Consider the following 15,711-nt stretch of genomic DNA (forward strand, 5'->3'; position numbering starts at 1 on the left):
GTTGAAACAAAATCTGAAAAAAATAAGGAAAATCTCTCCTCATTAAAAAGAAGCTATCAGTGCAATAAAAAGAAATTTTAGAAGCAATGGATTTCATAAGATCCAAGAAAAATCTAACTAATAATGTGAGATTATACAGTGTAATGAGTATAAACTTGGTGAGACAAAATTTCCCTCTATTTTTCTAATGAAATTGGCACCAAATTGAAAGGAGAATGACCTAATTGGAATAATATAAATTGTTGAAAGGTAAACTTGGAAGAATGTATTATTGAATAAACAAATAGTAATTCTTGCATGTGGTGGATTAGGTGTCTATTGAGTTGGCATTTTACATTTATGTAAGGGATAACATAAGGGGGAATATGTGGCATGATCATGAAGGAAGATGGATCAAGATGATGCCATGTGTTATGGGTTAAAACTTATGGTAAATGGAAGAGTTATCAAGAGGTGAATTTTGGCTATTTTATAAATATGACCACCCCTCCTCCCATATATTATTTTCAGCCAAGCAAAAGAGTGAAAGGGAGAAGAGTGTTTCAGCCAACCAAGAGAGAAGGAAGAGGAGGAGAAGATCATACCAATCTTAGGCCAAATCAATTGCCAAATCAAGGTAAAAGCTTGGATTTCTCTTCTAGTTTAAGATGCCTAGTAGTTTGATAGTTTAAAGTGTAGTTTTGATGGAATTTGAAGCATGAAATGGTTAGAGTTCGGTGCTGTCCAACTTGGTTTATGTTGAGCTATGGATGATTTAAAGTTTGTTTATGGATTAGAAGGTAGAAAATGCTTGAATTATGGTGTTTAAACCTTGTTTTGGAAAGAATTCTAACTTGTGAAACTTGAGGGTTTTATTCGGCCAACAAGGGTTCATTGAGAGAGGGTTTATTTTTGTTGATTTGATGCTTCCAATGAGTTTACAAGCTGAAATTGTGTAGGTATATGTGAAGAACATGTGTTTGGAAGCATTAAAATTGAAAATGGAATTGTGAACCCTAGGTACACCAGTTTGGCTAATGTGAGAAATAATAGGAGGAATTGGATTTTGATAAATCTAAGTTCATAATTGGATTCTACATGAAGAATCATGTAGGAAAAACATGTGAAAGTTAAATTAAAAGGGATAATGATAAAACCCTAAAATAAAAGTTAAAGGGTTAGGGTTTTAGGTTAAAGTGTTAATGAAGTTGTTGATGTTGATTGGAATGTCATTATTGTTATTTGATTGTTAGGCTTTGGCCTTGGACAAAGAGGAGCTCAAGAGAAAGAGAAAGAAGTAAAGGAAGCAAGGCAATCAATAGGTAGCAAGAACTTCCAATTTAAGTGTTAATTTGTCTTGGTTGTTTGTTTTATGTGTGTGCGCCATGATATGGTTGAGTATGGATGCGAACATGTAACTAACTCCTTGTATTGATGCCTTGACAAATATTGAGTTGAGTTGTTAAATGATATATTATGTACTCCCTTTCTATGGCATATTGATAGTATGTTTATGGCATGTTAATGCTTGGATTTGATGCTTGCATATAACATGAATTTACCTTGCTCTTTAATGCTTTAATTGTTGTTCATTACTATTGGGGTCTTTGAAATTTCATTCTATTATATTTGAACCATAATCATTTAGGGGATGGAAGCTCCAAAGGAAAAGGCAAAGAGATGACCATAGTTTGAAGAACTTGATTATGCCTTGATTTTTTGAAACTTTGTTATGTAATATGCATAATTATGAATGCTTGACTGTTTGATTATTATATGCTGCACACCATGGTTAAATATGGTTTTATGTTGATTAGTATGATAGTTAAGGATTTTGAAGTGATAAAATGTTATGGTGCAAGATTAGGTTTTAAAATGGTTAAAGTTTGACCTAATTGCACCTAAATTTTGACATGCAAAGTTTTGAGCAATTAGAAGAGTTGGAGCCTCAAACTTAACAGTTTAATAGATCTCATTTTTAGTTATAAAATGAGCAGTAATTCATTAAAATTAAAGTTTTGTGTAAAAAGTTATGCCTATCCAAAGTTAGGCAAAAATTCTATTAAAAAAAAAAAGACCAAATGAATAGTGTATATTTGCGTGGAAACTAGGCACAGATGAGATGTATCCATAACTCAAAATTATTTTTATCTCAAATATCTCTCTAAAAGCTTCAAAGAAAACTTGAAACCACTTCATTTCAATTTTTCTAGAATTAGTTGTGATTTTTCAAAATTGGTTAAATTTTTAGGGTTAGGTGAATAGTAACCCAAGGAGAAATGTTTTGAAATTTAAAATTTATCAATTTAAAGACTTAATGGATAGTTTCATTTGCTTCTATTTGTTATAAAGAGGGGTTTGAAATTAATGTGTTACAAATAACTTGTCAAATCTTCACATTTAACTTGTTATTCCCCACTTCTTGATGAACTTGATATTGCTAATCATATACTTGTTATTTCTTATTATAAACTTATCAATTTCTTATGCTTAACTTGTTATTCCTAACTATTTGAGAAAGTTGATATTTCCATTACTGAACATGTTAAATCCCCACAGTGATCTTGTCATTTACAAATAAAATGTTCAACAACAATATGGCATGAATGGAAATATACAAGAATGACACTATGATAGAAAACAAATCAAACATTGCAAATAGCCCTGAAAAATCTAAAATTTGGAAAGGGGACTGCGGAGAAACGAATATTAAAGAAAATTAATTAGTTAAATTAATTATTTATAATAAATATGTGTTGTCATTTCTAAAATACTTTTGTTAATAATGTCTGTTAAAATGAAAACCTTTTAACATGTATAATCATCAACATAGAGATTATTTTGACAGAAATGAATAAATATGAAAAACAAATTAGATTAAGGTCATATATTTAGATTCAAATTGAATCTTCAACTAATTTTTATATTTAGAATCTAAGGTAATATTAAACTTTGAGAAAACTTGATAAACAAAGAAAAATACAAAATACTATATTTCAAGTCCTCACATTTCACTATAGCCCTATTTATTTTATGCTTAACACGCATACTCATAAAACTAAATATAATACTTTGAAGAAATAAGGGTTCAAATAGCAATTGTAAATTGTTGGCAAAAAAAGAAAAATAGCAATTGTAAATCGAAAAACTAGCTTTATTTCACTTCTGACTTCCCTAAGAGAACTAATTATTCATCTCTTCTTGATATTAAAAAAGTAAAAAAAGAAAAGAAATTGCATGCTCTTTCCCTCTTTGTTCAGCTAAAAATCAGAAAGGTTTCCACCTTAAGCATCTGTAAGTTTGCCCTCCACGGTGTTCATATGTGAAATCAAGTTGAGGGATAACCTTGTACAACATGTCATCTACATATTTGAAGTATCGAGACCTCCATTGCTGATAAAAAATAATGGGAAAGATAATAATACCAAGGCCAAAAGTAAATCCCAATTCAGCACTTAAGAATTCCAATCAATGTCACTGCCATGATTTGATTCATCAGATGTTTTGGATGATGATGTCGGGGTCAACAATCCTGGTACATCATCAAAATTGCAATTTTGTATCAATGGAGGCCCACATAAACGATTGTTTCCTTTGAAGGAATCAGCCTCAAATGACTGAATTTGAGTACCTGTTGGGATTGGCCCTATCAGATGATTATAGGAGAGGTTGACAAATGCAAGGAAAGTTAGACTTGCAAGTTCTGATGGAATTCTCCCACTGAGATAGTTCATTGATAAGTCTAATGATTCAAGATCCTTCAAGTTTCCTACAGATGAAGGAATATTGCCTGAAAAAGCATTCTTTGACAAGTTAAGAGCGAGAAGTGCTTTGAAACTCATAATTTCCTCTGGTATTGGCCCTTCAAAATGATTGGATGAGAAATCCAAGGAAGCAAAGGCGACCAAAATCTTGACCAACTTTAGTTGTCTTCCTTTGTTGACAATTGTCACTGAATCTGAGTAGCTAAGACGACCAATATCATATATATTGACATCAAAGAATATGCTATTGATCACAAATTGTGATTCTACTGCTATAATTTTGGCTAGCTTCAATGCAAGATCTTTGTTCAAAGAGGATACTGCATTGTTGACATCCATAAGATTAATGTTGTCATAGATGTCAATATGCAACTGGCCCAACTTTGATTTGCCATCATCTTCATCAGGTGTCATCAATGATTTCCAACTTTGCAAAAGTGCAATAGGTAGAGCACCACTTAAATTATTTGATGCCACATCAACAATTTGAGGTGCCTTCCACCTCCCATTGCTATTTGGACAATCAAGGTGTAACATCCTAAGTTTTTATCGGGTTTTAATAGCCTCTTTTGGGTTGATTTTGAGGATAGATTAGTGATTTAATCTTGTTCTTGGTGTTGGGTTGGATTTGAGGTTTGTTGGAGGAATAGGTGAACGTACCCCTCTCAGGGTATGTTCGCCGCGGCGCACCGGGAGTTTCAGAGGGGAGTGTCTTCTCGGGAAGGTTTGGCCGCGGCGAAGTCTAGGGGACGCCGCGGCAAAGTTGTTCAGGTGAGCGAGACTTCCCTTTCGGGAAGGTTTCGCCGCGGCGAAGGTAGGGGCATGCCGCGGCGAATGTTTTCTGGGCGAGCGAGAGTTTCCTCTCAGGAAGCTTTCGCCGCGACGAAGATTGGGGTTCGCCACGGCGAAGTCAGGTTTTCAGGCGAGTAATCCCTCTCGGGATTAGTTCGCCGTGGCGAAAGGTCGCGATTCTATATAATCGCTGGAGGGTTCAGCGTGCGAAAATAAGAAAAATATGAAGGAGGAGAGAGGAGCTCTGCTAGGGTTTCGAACTTTTGGCTTGGAGGAGACATTTCTAAGGATCCATTACCTCAAGTAAGTGATTTTAACCTCTAATCTTCTTTCTTTATTGGAATTTCTGAGGATTTTTGGTGGAACCCTAGGATTTTCTAAGTTGTGATGGAATTGAGGTTTTTGACCGATTGTTTTGGGTTTAATTGATTGCATTGGGTTAGTTTAAGTATTTAGGGATAATTAATCTGCAAGTCCTTATAGTTTCAACCAATTTTGAATCAGGTCCCTATAATTTTTTTTTCTTTTTATCAGATCCTTATACTTTCACCTGTTTTTAATTAGGTCCTTACATTTATTTTTCTTTTTATCAAGTCCTTATAAGATCACCTTATTTTTAAGTAAGTCCCTGAATTTTTTATTCTTTATTTTATAAATTCTAATAGTACTATTTTATAAACATAAAATAGTATATATTATTTAATATTAGTTTATAAACAGTAATATTCTAAAAATAATGAATTATTATAATAATTTTATTTTTTTTAGCAAAAAAAATTAATTGTTTTAAAAAAATTTCCTTAATTAATTAATTATATTACTTATCTTTTATTATATAATTATTAATATTTTATATTTTAGTACTAATTTATTTAATTAAGTTCATATTTAATTAATAAATAAAAATTAAAACTAGATGGACCTAATTAAAATTTTAGTGAAATTATAAGGACTTAATAAAAAGAAAAATAAATGCGAGGACCTAATTAAAAATAGATGAAAGTATAAGGACCTGATAAAAAGAAAAAAAACTATAAGGACCTAATCAAAATCGGTGTAGTTTCCTTGGATTTAAAGAATCTTGAGTTTTTGGAGTTGGGGTTTATGGAATTGGATGATTTGGGATTGAGGATGATAATGTAGAGATTGATTTTGAGTTTTGTGAATTGGGTTATGTTAAGGAGGGTTAAAATGGATGTTTAATCGGTTTAGATTTGTTGTTGGAACCTTAATTGCTCAAATGAGATGTTTGGGTGTAGAATTCCATAGTGGGTCCTTGAGGTTGTGAATCTTAATTGATGTTTGGAAAGGAATTAAGGTTTTTATGGATTGGTATGACTTTGGAGTGTTGCCTTGATAGTTATACCCTTTGAGTTGGGTAGAGTTCGGTGGGAGATAGGAATTTTGTGTCCCCAAGTGTTGTTTTGGCCACATTATTAGTTTGAAAGCTAATATATGATGGTTGTGTGTTTGTGTGCTTGTGTAGACCGGTTGTGAGTCTTGGTGGTGCACGGGGCCACATCGTTGGTTTGTTGTTCCTTGCTCAGGCGAGAGGTAACCACTTTCCAATCCTTAGTACTTGCTTCTGTGGTATTGTGAGTAGATTTGTGTTTTGTGCTCCAAATAGTAATTGTGTTCAAACTATATGTTGTATATAAAAAGGGAAAACCGTCTTGTGGGGTTTTGATTTATGATGAATGTATTTTTGGAATTGTGAAAGATATGCCACTGAATGAGGTTAATTGTGAAATGATTATTACTCTTTGATTATGATTTGAGCATGATGCATGATTTGGGATTTGGTGAGAGTTTGATAGTTACTACCACGTGGTAAGGCCTCCATTAATGCATGATGGTTGGCTTAGTACGTCCCCCATAGTGAGGGATAGGCCTTTTGGCTCCTTACGTCCCCCATAGTGAGGAATAGGCCGGTTTCGGCTCCTGAAAATTCCCCAAAGTGAGGGATTTGGTTGTTGGGATTGCATCATTGCACTTGCATAATTTGTTGTGGCTATCGTTTTATATTATTTGTGAACTGCCCCACTTGACACCTCACGAGCACCTATTTAGTAGTACCTAGTATTGGAAAGGTTGGTTACTGGGACTTTGTCTCATCCCGTGGTTTACAATGTTTTCAGGAGAAGGTTCTAGGCGTGCGCCTTCGGGAAGAGACGCAGAGGCTTGAGCTTGGTTAGCTCTAGGTCTCTAGCCTTTATTTATGTATGATCGGTTGTATATTGCCACAGTTAGGGTCTTTGTGATATTTTGATTGTTGATCTATTGTAAATTGGAGGATGCGTTATCTCCTTATTTTAGTTGGCCGGAGGCCATTGCTATTGTTTTATGGAACTTTGTTTTATGGTTGAAAACGATTTGGATGGGCTGATTTTGATGTGTGTGTTACCCGGGCCGGAGGCTCGGAGGCCCAGTGGATATGAATGGATTATTTTAGTTGCATGCAACTTCTTACGGGTTGACTCGAGTTTGAAAGTCAATTTCTAAAAATATGAAATTTTCCTTCTACTATGGTAGCTCGTTTTAACAACTTTCCTTTTCTACCATAATAGTGATTTCATGATGAGTTATAATGTTTTTGAGGTTAAGGGTTTTACACAAGGTTACCATAAAATTGATTTAACCTGAGAATAATGACTCTTAAGGTGGGTATGTTCCCTAAGAAACATGGAAATCTATCCCTCAATTGATTGTTTCCTAGGTTTATGACTTGCAGTTTAAGGCAGTTAACCAAAGATGCAGGGATTTCACCACTCAAGAAATTTTCATTTAGGCCTAAGAATTGGAGGGCACAAGAAGTTGAAAATGTGTCTGAAATCTGCCCTGTGAGCTTGTTTCCAGCTAGATTCAACACCCTATGAGTCCAACTCATTCTTATCAAACACTCAGGAATGGAACCACTAAAGTGATTATCAAAAAGATCAAGCATCCAAAGAGAAGAAATGTTGCAGAGGGATTCTGGGATTTTTCCCTGAAAACTATTATTTGCAAGGGAGAGAGAAATTATGAAAGGGATATGGTTACTAATATCTGGTGGGTCAATTAAGCTGAAGTTATTGCTTGAGTAGTCCAAAATGAGCAAATTTTTTGGAAGTATAGGAGTTGGGCCTTTGAGTTGGTTGGAATGAAGATCAAGAGAAAACAAATTAGAGCTAATATTTTGAAAAGGACCTTCCAAATCTGTTAGAAAATTGTTGGAAAGATTTAGAAAAACCAATGAATGAAACCTCCAAATCCAATTGGGTATTGTTCCTTGAATTTGGTTGCTGGATAGGTCAAGGTACAGCAAATTGGATTGATGTCTGAGAAATCTTGGAAACTCTCTCAACTTACAAAAAGCCAACATGAGTTTCCTCAATTTAGGGAATAGTGACTGATGACTTTGGTCAAAAACTAAATTTCCATCAACTAGCAAGTTGTTATGAGAGAGATCTAATATCGCCAAATTTTCCATACTTTTGAACATATCCAAGTGTATGGTTCCATTGAACTTGTTTGAGGAAAACTCGATGAAACTTAGTTTTTCGAGATGAAAGATAGATGGAGGAATATGCCCTTGTAAATTATTCCCACTGATATCAAGGACCTCTAATGGGCAAGAAGAAGCATTTGGAAATTCATCCAATAGACCCTCAAGTTTATTATGAGAAAGACTCAATACACGTAAAGATGGAAGTGTAAAAAGAGATGATAGAACACTCCCATTGAGAAAATTACGACCTAAATCAATGAAGGCAAGATTTTCAAGGCCCTTGAAAGAAAAAGATGGAACTTCACCCTCTAAGCCATTGTTATTGATAGATAGATATGAAAGGTTCTTTGACATATTGAAAAATGGAAGAGAACCAGTGAAGTTGTTGGATGACAAGTCTAGATGAACAAGTGAAGTCAGTTTTGAAATAGAACTGGGAAGCCTACCATGGAATTTGGAGTTTGATAGATCCAATGAAGACACTATCCTCAAATTGTGAATAGAAGTTGGTATTTGCCCTGAGAAACCTGTATGGCTGAGGTTCAATGAGCGGAGAAATACATTATGCTGGAAATATGGTAGAGAGCCTTGAAGATTTTGATTATCTGACAAATCAAGGACCTGCAATTTGGATATCTAGAAGATTTGTTTTGGGAACATCCCAATCAAATTGCAGTTTCTAAGATGCAAGGTGGTTAAGTTGGTTAAACCACCAAAGGTCTCAGGCACAGAGCTTGAGAAATTGTTGTTGTTCAAACGAAGAACTGAGAGAGATTGAAGCTTTACAAGTGATGAATCAATAGGTCCAAGGAGAAAACAAGAAGACATGCTAACAATTTGAAGATTTTGCATTGAAGATAGTGCTTGGCCCCACTCCTTCCCCTTAACAGACATCTTCACACCATCAAGATATAGCTCTTTAATTTGTGTGAGGTTCTGCAAGAACTTTGCCTTATTTGTCTCTTCAAGTTTTGTAGTGTGAAGTGAGGTAGATAAATCAAGAAAAACTAGCTTTCTCAGATAAGATATCTCATTTGGAATCTGACCCTTAAAACCTGCATTTGACAAATTCAAATACCTCAAGTTTTTCAACTTGTGCAACTCCGAAGGAACCTCAAAATCAAACTCATTATAAGCCAAGTTCAAATTTTGCAGAAATTGCAAGTTGAAGAGGCTGCTGGAATTGTCAAGTCCTCCAGAGATGGATTCTTCACTGAGATCAAGAGCTATAACATGTGCCTTGTTGTCACATGTTACTCCACTCCATTGACAGAAATCATGACTTTGGTTCCAATGAACCAATTTTTCGGACATCGAAGGGTTGAATACAAGGCTCTTCCTCAGATGAAGCAATGTAGATTTTTGATGGCTAATACAATTGCCAGTCACAACAAAGATATTGATGCGCAAGTTTATGATGCAGAAAGGTACCAAGAAAAGCCATAAGGTTAGGATGGACCTCATTGCATATAAGAGACTCCAGTCCTCTCTGTAAGTGATCAAATGAGGAAGGTGAGGGCTATTTTTTGCCTTATCAAAGCACATTATTCTTTTATATTGTCATTTGCTTTAGAGTTGAATGATTCTAAGTCGTATGTTAATCTCAAAGTCTCTTCAATCTCAACAGTTAGATATACATCCCATCATGTCATCAAGACCCTAATTTTTCCACATAAGCTTTTAGCGTAGTTTGTAAGTTTGCATAACTTTCGATTCCATGTTCCTACGTTGTCTTGATTGTGATGGTCACTACTAGAGACCCCCTGCCAAGTCCCTTTACTTCCATATATTGTTTTGTAATACTTCAAGAGCTAGTTAAAGAAGTTGTTTTGGTCATAAATATAAAAATATAATCAACCTTCTCTTCTAAATTTATAATTTTTTTTTCTATATTATTCCTATTATTACATGCGTTAAAAAGGATTTCATTAATGAAGTACTACCCCTGGTTCTAAATATAAAAACTAGTTGGTGGTCCTAAATATAAGACCCAAATCAAAGCACATTATTCTTTTATATTGTCACTTGCTTTAGAATTGAATGATTCTACTTAATCTTAAAGTCTCTTCAACTTAACATTCAAATATACATCCCATCATGTAATGAAGACTCTAAGTTTCCCATATAAGCTTTTAGCGTAGTTTGTAAGTTTGCATGACTTTCGATTCCATGTTCCTATGTTGTCTTGATTGTGATGGTCACTACTAGAGAACCCCCGCCAAGTCCATTTACTTTCATATATTGTTTTGTAATACTTTAAGAGCTAGTTAAAGAGGTTGTTTGGGTCATAAATATAAAAATATAATCAACTTTCTCTTCTAAATTTATAATTTTTTTTCCTATATTATTCTTATTATTACATGTGTTAAAAAGGATTTCATTAATGAAGTACTGCCTCTGGTCCTAGATATAAAAACTAGTTGTTGGTCCTAAATATAAAATCAAAGCACATTATTCTTTTATATTGTCACTTGCTTTATAATTGAATGACTCTGAGTTGTACGTCAATCTCAAAGTCTCTTCAACCTCAACAGTCAGATATACATCTCATCATGTTATCAAGACCCTAATTTTCCCACATAAGCTTTTAGCGTAGTTTGTAAGTTTATATGACTTTCCATTCCATGTTCCTACATTGTGTTGATTGTGATGGCCACTACTAGAGACCCCCCCAAGTCCCTTTACTTCCATATATTGTTATGTAATACTTCAAGAGCTAATTAAAGAGGTTGTTTTGGTCATAAATATAAAAATATAATCGACTTTCTCTTCTAAATTTATAATTTTTTCTATATTATTCCTATTATTACATGTGTTAAAAAGGATTTCGTCAATGAAGTATTACCTCTGGTCCTAAATATAAAAACTTTTTGGTGTTCCTAAATGTAAGACCCAAATCTAATTTGTCTCCCAAATTTATAATGTGTTCTAACAAATATTCCTGTTGATTGTAAGGTATTCTCACCCAAGTATAATTTCAATGTACATGATTGAATAAGAGTAATTGATGCTTCCAAATATTAAGATGCACTGCAAGTATATGGGTTATAAAAATAGACAGTGACAAATTAAGGTTGATCCCACAAAGAACTCAATTAACAGTGATTAGGCAATAAAAATCCTCGTTTCGTTTAAGTTGAGAAAATCAAGATTTAATGAAATCGAGCGAAAAAAAAATTAAAACAAAATAAAACCAAGCTTTCTAAAATTAACTAAGACAATTATTTAAAAAATCAACCTAGAGTTACTAATCCATTATTTGCTCCTTAGATTTTATCCTCACTGAATTAATTATATTTAAACTCAATTCATTAATCTAGAGTCTCAATGGTTAAAAATGCATGTTGGTCCACTTATAACTCTATTTCAATTAATTATGTAATGTCTCACACAATTATAAAAGTGCAATTTAGTCCAATTTCACTCTAATATAATTATGTGGAGCCTTTAGGTATATGTCTATCTTAAGTGCAAATTAGATTAAATCTAATTCCACGTTACTTAATCCTATAGTCTATTTAAGATTTCCTTTGTCAAGTTCAATCTTAAATCCCCAAAACAAACTCAATGGTAGCCAAACACCATGCAAGTTACAATTAAAAGCAAGATTAAGTAAACTAAATTAAATAGAAGTATAATTAAACAGTGAGAATAATCTCTAAATCACAAACAACTACAACTTCATAGTTCCTCTGGGTTGTAAAACAAAATTAGCTACACATGACTTACAATTCCAATTCAGCAACAATAATTCCAGATTCAAAATTCATGATCGAATTTTGGCCAAAAAAAAAAAAAATTCATGATCGAAATTAAAGGAGAAAGGAATGAGAAAACTGAAAGCACAAAACGCAGCTCTGGTCCAGCCGTTGGAGTGAAGACTGTCGTTGAACTCTTCCTCCTCAGCTCTGATGTCTGCTACAGCGTCCCTCCAGTCCAGAACCAGCACGGCGCCTTTTAGGTGAAGGAGATGATCCACAGCTCTTCCTTGCTTGTCTCCGTCGAGCTCCAGCAAAAGAACGGTATGCTTCCCTTCTTCCACAACAGTTCGGCGCCGTCCTCTGTTCCTCTAACGAGAACCAGCCACCTCCCTCATTCGGCGGCCTCCCGTTTCAAAACAGAACCCTTCTATTCCAAAACGCTGCGTCCAGCTTTACCCAAGCAGCCCGTGCTCCACATTCTTCCAAGCTCCCTTTGACTCAAACGGTGCTTTGCGTGAAGGCTGGGGGGAGGAGAGAAAATAAAATAAAAACAAATAAAAGGAAAAAACTGGAAAAGAAAATAAAAGAGAAAGGAATAAACTATAAGAAATTAAAATAAGATAAGATAAAACCAACAAAATATTAAACTTAGTATAAGTTATTTTTATTAATTTCAAACTAAGGTACTTACAAGAAAATCCCCCAAATAATACTCACAATTAGTTTTTTTTCAAATCTCTTTTAAATCATCCAAAATCCTATTGATAACTCTCCAAAAATCACTTAAAATATCCTTTCAATATATTAAAAATAAAGAGTTATCAGTAATTTAAGGAAATCTACCCATATTTGTTACAAATAACTAACTTAACTAATTTTCTTAATCTCTTCAATTTAGTTATCTAGTTCTCATATTAAGGATCAAAAGTAATGGTTTCTAACGCAAATAATTAAAGAAGCTCTATTAGAAAAATTCATGCACACTTTTTTTACAAATAATAAAACTAGCCAATTTCATTAATTTTCAGTAAACTAGTTAAATCTAGCTCTTATGCCCACATAGGACACAATGTATGGTTTTTCTTCAAACGAAGAGATTTATGAGCATCATCAAAATCATTATTTTTTCCCCCATCTGTTCAAAGTGCTAGTTAGTGCGTAAAAATCAAGTAAAGTTGATATTGGTGGAATTATGAAAACTCATGAAGGAGATTCGTTTAGACGAGGAGCAAGTCTCAAATGCATAATACAATCATGGAAGCTGTGAAAATCTTGTTTTGGAAAATTGCTTATTTGATGATAATTAGAGTCAAGTTGATATTTGTTATCAGTTTTTATAAATGGCCTTTGAACTTCGGGCCTGAAATTATTTTTTAAAGTCTTGGTTTGAGGGTCTTAACAAACTAAACAGCGTACATAGCAACACTAGAATGGGAAGAAGTTCAATACCTTATAGGGATGATTGTGGTTGTGTATGGTTGTATTTTCTTTACTATTTTGCTTGTAAGAGCCAGTCTTAGCTTGGAACCTCTATGAGATTGAATGAATGAAGTTTTGTTCGCTTTTCAGTATTACTTTACATCTATGCTGATTTCCACAGGTTCAACATGGTATATAGTGGTAGACTTATGACGGTTTTTTATATATGTAGGTGTACATCTCATAGGAGATGGGGTATATGTTGCAACTTAATATAATAAAACCGATGCAATGCAAACTGTTGGCTGTGGTTTTGGAAACAGAGCAACACAATCAGCATAATAAAACTTCATCCCCTGCATGTAATTGCCTATCACAAGTTACACGCTATGGTTGTCAAAACAAAATTATTAATAACCAATAATGGAAAAGTAATAATACAAAGTCAAAAGCATGAGATGAAATAACATTTGAAGCTTATTTTCTTAAAAAATCAATTACATTTGCCCGATTAGCCTTCTAATAACATATTCGTATTTACATTCACTTGGCACCGAATAATACATTGAAAAAAACAAAGTCAAACTAGAGAGCTCTCCTAGCCGACAAAGCTACATCTAGAAATCTTCATCCCTGTACTCTTCATCATTCCACTACTAAGTTGAGACCAATCGCGTCCCCAACAATTCTATACCAGCAAGCACGAGCTCTAAGACATTCTCTAAAAATATGAAAAAGTGCCTCTTCCTTACCACATCCAAAGCTGCACTTATGTCAAGAGCCAATTGTCTTCTAACACTTCAGAATTAGTGAGGAGTCCATCTTGTGCAACTGGCCATTTGAATATTCAAGTCTGAAAAAGACCAGCATCGCATTGGGGAATTATAATATCAGAGCAGTGATATACTAACTAGAGATCTGGCAATTTGAACACGTTAAGTAATTTCAATAAGCACAAAGCAGGTTCGCAAGAACATTTGAACATCCAACTGGCTTTCTTTTTATTTTGATATTGCATACCATCATTTCATTATAAATTAGACTACTGCTTAGCAAATGTCTTTAGTTCTTTGGGCAAACTGCATTTTGACATAACACCACTGATGTAGGTTCGCAAGAAACCACTGAATAAGAAAGAAATAGCAAAGAAAGAGGAAAATTTAATCACCATAGATTCCTAAGCTGACACGGCTCATGAAAGGAAACTTAAGGTGAGTAACTATGTAGTGGGTTGTCCAAAAGGACCTAGCTTTTCATAATATGACAAACTTATTATGGTAAAGAATTATGCATAAACCTGAAAAGGATATCATAACATAATATTCTGCATAAACATTATCTATTTCTTAAACATTAGGTCTGACTAGCATCGGTTTGATGGAATAGTCACAAGATATGTAGCAGATCATACATATGGCTTATACATCCAACACTAATTTCCCATCTAGCATTTTCCTATAAGAAGGCACTGCGTCAATATAGAACAAGACCTTATCGCCTATAAATATCTTTCATCTAACTTGCAACTGAAAGCTCTTGCTCTCTTCCCTAACAATAAACAATGTCTTCATCCCACGGTGGTCCATTTATCCATGTAGCACTACAAAAAAATTGACTTTCAGCGGCGACAAAAGTCGCCGCTGAAAGTACAAAAGTCGCCGCCAAAAGTTTTTTGCGGCAACAAGTCGCCGCTGAAAAGTCGTTGCCGTAGCAGCCGTGGCTGAAAACTTTCAGTGGCGACTAAAAAGGTCGCCGTTAAAAGATACTTTCAACGGCGACTTTTAGAAGTTTCAGCAGCGACAAATGTCGCCGCCGAAAGTGTTTTCTGCGGCGACTTTTTTGTCGCCGCTGAAAGTAATGCCTAAGAAGAATTGGCTTTACCAATGCCACGTCATCACCGCCGGTGCCACGTCATCGTCTCCGGCCGCCACGTCAGCACCGTCGACCTCCACGTCATCGCCATCGGTGGCCACGTCATCACCGCCGACCGCCACATCATCACTAGCCACCTCCACGTCATTGCCACGTCACTCCTCCTCGCCACGTCATCGTCTAAATATTTTCACCTTAAATGTGTCTTCTTCCAGGTTCGAACTTGTGACCGCCTCCCTTCGTGTCCAACCTTCTTGCCGCTGAGCCAGATTGAATTTGTTTATTAATATTGTAAAATAAAATATATATTATTATATTATACTTTCAGCGGCGACAAAAAAAGTCGCCGTTGAAGGTCCACTTTCGGCGGCGACAAAAAAAGTCGCCGTTGAAGGTCCATTTTCGGCAATTTGTTTATTAATATTGTAAAATAAAATATATATTATTATATTATACTTTCAGCGGCGACAAAAAAAGTCGCCGCTGAAGGTCCACTTTCGGCGGCAACAAAAAAGTCGCCGCTGAAGGTCCATTTTCGGCAATTTGTTTATTAATATTGTAAAATAAAATATATATTATTATATTATACTTTCAGCGGCGACAAAAAAAGTCGCCGCTGAAGGTCCACTTTCGGCAATTTGTTTATTAATATTGTAAAATAAAATATATATTATTATATTATACTTTCAGCGGCGAC

The 15,711-nt window shown here is 34.6% G+C and overlaps 1 pseudogene; it reads right to left on the reverse strand.

Moving 5' to 3' along the window:
- Nucleotides 1–3,246: 3,246 nt before the first annotated feature.
- LOC114725797 (receptor-like protein 32) lies at nt 3,247–9,336 on the reverse strand (annotated as a pseudogene).
- Nucleotides 9,337–15,711: the final 6,375 nt, after the last annotated feature.

The sequence above is a fragment of the Neltuma alba genome, unplaced genomic scaffold (genome assembly GCF_004799145.2).
Source record: "Neltuma alba isolate B1F8T4 unplaced genomic scaffold, ASM479914v2 tig00012280_pilon, whole genome shotgun sequence".
In the NCBI taxonomy this organism is placed as follows: Eukaryota; Viridiplantae; Streptophyta; class Magnoliopsida; order Fabales; family Fabaceae; genus Neltuma; species Neltuma alba.